This window comes from Pseudophryne corroboree, chromosome 2 (genome assembly GCF_028390025.1).
Source record: "Pseudophryne corroboree isolate aPseCor3 chromosome 2, aPseCor3.hap2, whole genome shotgun sequence".
NCBI lineage: Eukaryota > Metazoa > Chordata > Amphibia > Anura > Myobatrachidae > Pseudophryne > Pseudophryne corroboree.
In genome coordinates, this window is record NC_086445.1 from 948,679,756 (window position 1) to 948,687,079 (window position 7,324).

General features: G+C 45.0%; 1 pseudogene; it reads left to right on the plus strand.

Moving 5' to 3' along the window:
- Positions 1–6,335, plus strand: part of LOC134987030 (G2/mitotic-specific cyclin-B1-like) — a 100,901-nt pseudogene extending 94,566 nt beyond the window's left edge.
- The last annotated feature ends 989 nt before the right edge of the window (positions 6,336–7,324 follow it).

Genomic DNA, 7,324 nt, shown 5'->3' on the forward strand with positions numbered 1-7,324 from the left:
CCTGTACCACAAATCTGAGGTACGCCTGATGAGGTGGATAAATGGGGACATGAATGTATGAATCCTTTATGTCCAGAGACACCATAAAATCCCCCCCTTCCAGGCTTGCGATGACCGCTCTCAGCGATTCCATCTTGAACCGGAACCTTTTCTGGTACATGTTCAGGGATTTTAAATTCAATATGGGTCTGACCGAACCGTCCGGTTTCGGTACTACAAACATGGTTGAATAATAACCCCTTCCTTGTTGAAGGAGGGGAACCTTGACCACCACCTGTTGAAGATACAATTTGTGAATTGCAGTTAACACTATTTCCCTCTCGAGGGGGGAAGCTGGCAGGGCCGATTTGAGGTATCGGTGAGGGGGCATCTCTTCGACTTCCAGCTTGTATCCCTGAGACACAATATCTATTGCCCAGGGATCCAACTGGAATTTCGGAGACGCGCCCCCACCTGGCCTAGCTCCGCCTGTGGAGCCCCAGCGTCATGCGGTGGATTTTGTGGAAGCCGGGGAGGACTTCTGTTCCTGGGAACTAGCTGTGTTGTGCAGCTTCTTTCCTCTGCCCCTGCCCCTGGCAAGAAAGGACGCACCTCGAACTTTCTTGCTTATCTGTGATCGAAAGGACTGCATTTGGTAATACGGTGCTTTCTTAGGCTGTGAGGAAACATATGGCAAAAAATTTGACTTTCCAGCAGTAGCTGTGGAGACCAGGTCCGAGAGACCCTCCCCAAACAATTCCTCACCCTTGTAAGGTAAAACCTCCATGTGCCTTTTTGAGTCGGCATCACCTGTCCATTGCCGAGTCCACAGGACCCTTCCGGCAGAAATCGACATAGCATTTATTCTAGAACCCAGTAGACTAATGTCTCTTTGATCATCTCTCATATATAGGACAGCGTCTTTTATATGCCCCAGGGTCAATAATATAGTATCCTTGTCTAAGGTATCAAGTTCCTCAGACAGGGTGTCCGTCTATGTTGCTACAGCACTACACACCCAGGCCGACGCGATCGCCGGCCTCAGTAAGGTACCTGAATGTGTATAAATGGACTTCAGGGTACCCTCCTGCTTTCTATCCGCAGCATCTTTGAGGGTAGCCGTATCCTGTGACGGCAGGGCTACCTTCTTGGATAAGCGTGTTAAAGCTTTGTCCACCCTAGGGGAGGATTCCCAGCGTAACCTGTCCGTTGGCGGGAAAGGATACGCCATAAGAATCTGTTTGGAAATCTGCAGTTTTTTATCTGGAGATTCCCAAGCCTTTTCACATAACTCATTTAGCTCTTGAGAAGGGGGAAAGGTCACCACCTGCCTCTTTTCCCCATACATATGAACCCTCTTGTCAGGGACTGTGGTTTCCTCTGTGATGTGCAACACATCCTTAATTGCTATAATCATATAACGGATGGATTTAGCCAATTTTGGCTGTAACTTTGCATCATCGTAATCGACACTGGAATCAGAATCCATGTCGGTATCTGTGTCAACAATTTGGGATAGTGGGCGCTTCTGAGACCCTGACGGCCTCTGCGACATACGATCAGGCACGGGCTGAGACCCTGACTGTTCTGAGACTTCAGCTTTTTCCAACCTTTTATGCAAGGAATTAACATTATCATTTAAAACCTTCCACATATCCATCCAATCAGGTGTCGGCGGAGACACCACATTCATTTGCTCCCGCTCTGCTTCCACATAGCCTTTCTCGTCAAACATGTCGACACAAGCGTACCGACACACCACACACACAGGGAATGCCCTTTTTGAAGACAGTTCCCCCACAAGGCCCTTTGGAGAGACAGAGAGAGAGTATGCCAGCACACACCCCAGCGCTATAAACCCAGGAATAACACAGTAACTTAATGTCAACCCAGTAGCTGCTGTTATATTGATTTTTGTGCCTAATTATGTGCTCCCCCTCTCTTTTTACCCTCTTCTACCGTGTATCTGCAGGGGAGAGCCTGGGGAGCTTCCTCTCAGCGGAGCTGTGGAGAAAAAATGGCGCTGGTGAGTGCTGAGGAAGAAGCCCCGCCCCCTCGACGGCGGGCTTCTGTCCCGCTTAAATATGTATTTTCTTGGCGGGGGCTCATACATATATACAGTGCCCAACTGTATATATGTTCACTTTTGCCAAAAAGAGGTCCAAATGCTGCCCAGGGCGCCCCCCCCGTGCGCCCTGCACCCTTACAGTGACCGGAGTATGTGAGGTGTGTGGGAGCAATGGCGTACAGCTGCAGTGCTGTGCGTTACCTCAGTGAAGACCGGAGTCTTCTGCCGCCGATTTCGAAGTCTTCTTGCTTCTCATACTCACCTGGCTTCTGTCTTCCGGCTCTGCGAGGGGGACGGCGGCGCGGCTCTGGGATCGGACGACGAGGGTGAGATCCTGTGCACGATACCTCTGGAGCTAATGATGTCCAGTAGCCTAAGAAGCAGGACCTAGCTTCAGAGAGTAGGGCTGCTTCTCTCCCCTCTGTCCCACGATGCAGGGAGTCTGTTGCCAGCAGAGCTCCCTGAAAATAAATAAAAAACCTAACAAAATACTTTCTCACAGCAAGCTCAGGAGAGCTCACTGAAAAGCACCCAGCTCGTCCGGGCACAGATTCAAACTGGAGGAGGGACATAGAGGGAGGAGCCAGAGCACACCAGAATCTAAATTCTTTCTGAAAGTGCCCATGTCTCCTGCGGAGCCCGTCTATTCCCCATGGTCCTTACGGAGTCCCCAGCATCCACTAGGACGTTAGAGAAATACAGGAACAAAAGAGGAAGAGAAATCTGAGAAATCTATTAATTTCCTTTGGCTTTTATAAACTGATTATGCATGCAAATAAATTGTAACCATACTGCATGCAACCCCTTAAAGATATTTTTATCTAAATCTAAATGTACTTTTATGTATCCACTATCCGGGCTATTACAGTCTTAACTGTACTGTGAATATTGGCCCTCATTCCGAGTTGTTCGCTCGCTAGCTGCTTTTAGCAGCATTGCACACGCTAGGCCGCTGCCCTCTGGGAGTGTATCTTAGCTTAGCAGAATTGCGAACGAAAGATTAGCAGAATTGATACTAAATATTTTCTTGCAGTTTCTGAGTAGCTCCAGACCTACTCCTAGATTGTGATCAGCTCAGTCTGTTTAGTTCCTGGTTTGACGTCACAAACACACCCTGCATTCGGCCAGCCACTCCCCCGTTTCTCCAGACACTCCCACGTTTTTCCCTGACACGCCTGCGTTTTTAGCACACTCCTGGAAAACGCTCAGTTACCACCCAGAAACGCCCCTTTCCTGTCAATCATTCACCGAACAGCAGTGCGACTGAAAATCAGCGCTCGAACACCAGCAAATCTACTAAGTTTTGTGTTAAATAACTTAGCGCATGCGCTCTGCGTACCATGCGCATGTGCAGTTAGCAACAAATCGCAGCATAGCAAAAATCGGCAACGAGAATGACCCCCATATACTTTTATTGTTACTGGATTGTATTATACAGGCCCACCTTGTAAATAACAATGCTCGATGTAGGACCTCTGGGGTATGGTACAGAAGATAGACATTATAAATCTTGACAGTCATTAGGTCAACAGCATTAGGTCGACATGTTCAAAAGGTCAACAGTCAAAAGGTCAACAGGGTCAAAAGTCGACATGAAAAAGTTTGACACAAAAAAGTATTTTTTTTTATTGTATTTTGTGTTTTTAAACATATTTCAACCAAATTTGTAAAATGTGTTCACTTGCGTGGTAAGCGAGCTTGGGGCTCAGTGGCTTGCTTCGATTGCAACAAGGGTAATAGTTTGTGACATAGATAGTAAATGCAGAATAAGTTAATAAGTTGTTAAAACATGAAAAACCCTATAAAAAATGTGTCAACCACATGTGTGGCAATGGAGAAACGGGGGGGCGATGGGGATACGGTGGGTGTGATGGGGGTATGATCGAAGCGGCTGCGTGTGATGTCAATAGTAAACACTGCGGTGGGCCTAAACTGCGCCGGCATGAGGCAACCTTAATTTCTGCTAACAAGTAGAAATTGCGATGCAATTGCAATTACTGCTTGTTGAAGCGGGGGAGGCGGCGGCCTACATGCTTGGCGACCTTGTCCTGCGATGAGCGGCCCCCAGCATGCAAACAGAAGGATTACAAATTCTGATAATTAGCATCATTTGCAATCCTTACTGAATTAGGCTTTTAGCCATTACTTCAAATGGCATACTGTAGCAATGAGTCCCTCCTTACCCAATGAATACAGTGCTGATATTGTAACCCAGTCTTAATACAAATTGCAGGGTGCCCATATACTGTATGTAATATGTCGTGTGAATTTCTGTATTTCATAACAGACCTGCATTATATATTCTGCTTGTAGGAAAGTTTCTCATAGCATGAAAATCAGACCTTCCAGCTTCATGACCATAGAAGGGACCAGAGATGAGTACTAACTGGTTTATGCCGATGTTCAGTTACCTCATTGAAGATGATGGAAAACAACATATCTCTGAGAAATTGTCTCATGGTGAGGAAAACCGCCCCCATAGCCTCATGCCCACAAAAGAGCCTATGCCAAAGATGAGTATTCACAGCCTGCGAATTCTCATTTTTGGCATAGGCTCTTTTGAGGTAATCTCAGGTGTACATAGATGTACAGTTACCTTATTGAAGATGATGGAAAACAACACATCTCTGAAATGATGTCTCATGGTGAGGAAAACAGCCCTCTTAGCCTCATGCCCATAAAAGAGCCTATGCCCGAGACGAATACTAACAGGTATATGCAGATGTTCAGCTTTTTCTGCACCAATGGAGATCTCTGGGTGCAGCCTGAGCTGTGCCAGGCTTTCCCTTATGTTCTTCATCAGGTGGAGGATGTGAATGCTGATGATGGGGACCCCATGTTGTGCAGTGAATATGTGAAGAATATCTACTACTACCTGAGGAGCCTGGAGGATGCCCAGGCAGTGAGACCAAACTGTCTCCAAGGCCAGGAGGTCAATGGGCAACATGCGAGCAATCCTGATAGATTCAGGTGCAAATAAAATTTTACTGTTGCAAGAGATCATGTTTGTGACTGTTGGAATAATTGACCTTTTCCTGCAGGAGCACCCAGTTCCCAAAAATCTGCTACAGCTTGTGGACGTGATGGCCATGTTCCTTGTTGCTAAATATGAAGAGATCCGCGCACCGAAGATCGGAGACTTCACCTCTGTGACAGACCACACATACACAAAGGCTCAAATAAAGGAGATGAAAATGAAGATCCTCCGCGTCCTGAAGTTTGGCAGGCCTCATCCCCTAGACTTTCTATGCAGAGCAACGTAGTTTGGCAGAGTATCTTAAGGAACTGGTCACTGTTGACTATGATATGGTGCATTTTCCACCTTCCCAAATTGCAGCTGCAGCTTTTTGCTTGTCACTCAAAGTCTTCAATGCTGATGAATGCATTCCAACACTGCAGCATTATACAGCTTACTCTGAAGACATGCTGATACCAGTCATGCAACAGATGGCTAAAAAAATTTCAGAGTGATCAAAGGACTCTCCTAACACATGACGGTGAAGAACAAGCATGCAAGCAGTGAACAGATGAACATCAGCACTATATCACAGATGAAGACAGACATCATTGTGGAGATGGCCCAGGTTGTCATTTCATAGAGGATCCAACACCTTGTAAACACTGTTAATGTCACAACATGCTGTACCCTGGTGCTGACTTACCAGGTCCGGCAGCACTGGTCTCCAGTGGCTCCCTGTCTCCCCTCAAGGCTCTCAAAGGGAGGTGGGAAGGAAAAAAATGTAGTAGTAGTAGTTTCCCCTCAGCTCAGAGTAATCATCTTCTCCACTGGTCCACTCCTACACAGTTTTCACTGATTGATACAGTAACCCCACTGTCTCTTATTTCTCTCTCTCTCTCTCTCTCTCTTTAGAATGTAAGCTCTCATGGACCAGTTCTTCTACCATAAGTCTCACGTCTGTCCACTCTCTGACTGCCCACATCTGTCCCGGTCATGTCTTATGCTTAATTGGTTCTTATTTTTTTTTTATATTATATAAATATTTGTGAATGGTATCATCATTATAAGTCTTATCGCACGTTAATACTGTATCTTATAAATCTCAATTTCACTATATCTGCAGCTGTTCTCATGGGGTCATCGGAAAACTATACTCCCCAAATAATTGTTTTTTTTTTTTTGAGTAGACATAAGCCGATTTTAAATATGTACATGTAAAGCATGTTGATTCATTATTTAGACTTTTGTTGAATTGTATACAGTAAAGATTCACTGTTCCTTATCTCATTATTGTCACACTTCAGTAAAATGATATCATTAAACTTCAAATCTGCTTGGACACTTTCATGTTTCCAGTAAAGTCTCTAATCCAGTTCACTGGTATTATGAATTTATCAGATCTGTGTATTTAGACATTTAGAGAAACTGTCATGATAATGTCTGACCAGTAGAGGGAGATATTGTCAATGTAATCTATGCCTCAGTGTGAAAACTGAAAACACAATCCATATTTAAAACACAGATGTTCTTATAATCATTATTTAGAGTTCTTTATAGACTGCCAGAACCCTCACTCAGTGTTCTTTTATACTACAAAATTCAGAAGCCATGGCTTCAAATCATTTATAAAGGACTAACACATGGGGTTCCTTCCAGATTTCACTTCACAGTTCACAGTGTCTCTTGACAGAATGAGAACAAGATTTTTATTTTTTGATTCTTTTTTTTTTTTTAATGTTTGGTAGGTTTTAGTCATTTCACAAATGCTCTCTTCTGCAGAAAGATATTTAAGTCTTTAAACAGCATCTTGCATACTAAAAATGTTTTGCATCAATTAAAAAACTTAATTTAAATTGTGATTAAGAACTTTCAATGCCAGGCAGTTGCGTATGCCACGTAAAAACCCCAAACGGAAGAAATTATAATATTTCTGGTCTGCTTGACCCATGTTGAGCTTTGCATGTAGCAGACTTCCTAACATGACCCTTTCCAGGATGGACAATGGTGGTCATTCCGAGATGATCACAGCCAGCAACTTTTTGCTGCTGCTGCGATCAACTAGTACACGCCTATGGGAGAGTGTATTTTAGCTTAGCAGGGCTGCGATCGCTTGTGCAGCCCTGCTAAGCTAAAAGCATTTCAAGCAGAAGTAGACCAGCCCTGGACATACTTATCCTGTGCGACGATCTGTGCGATGCTGAAGCCGGCTTTGACGTCAGACATCCGCCCTCCGTTCTCCTGGGCACGCCTGCGTTTTCCTTACCACTCCCCGAAAACGGTCTTCAACGGTCCGGATCCTCCCAGGTACGCCTTCTACT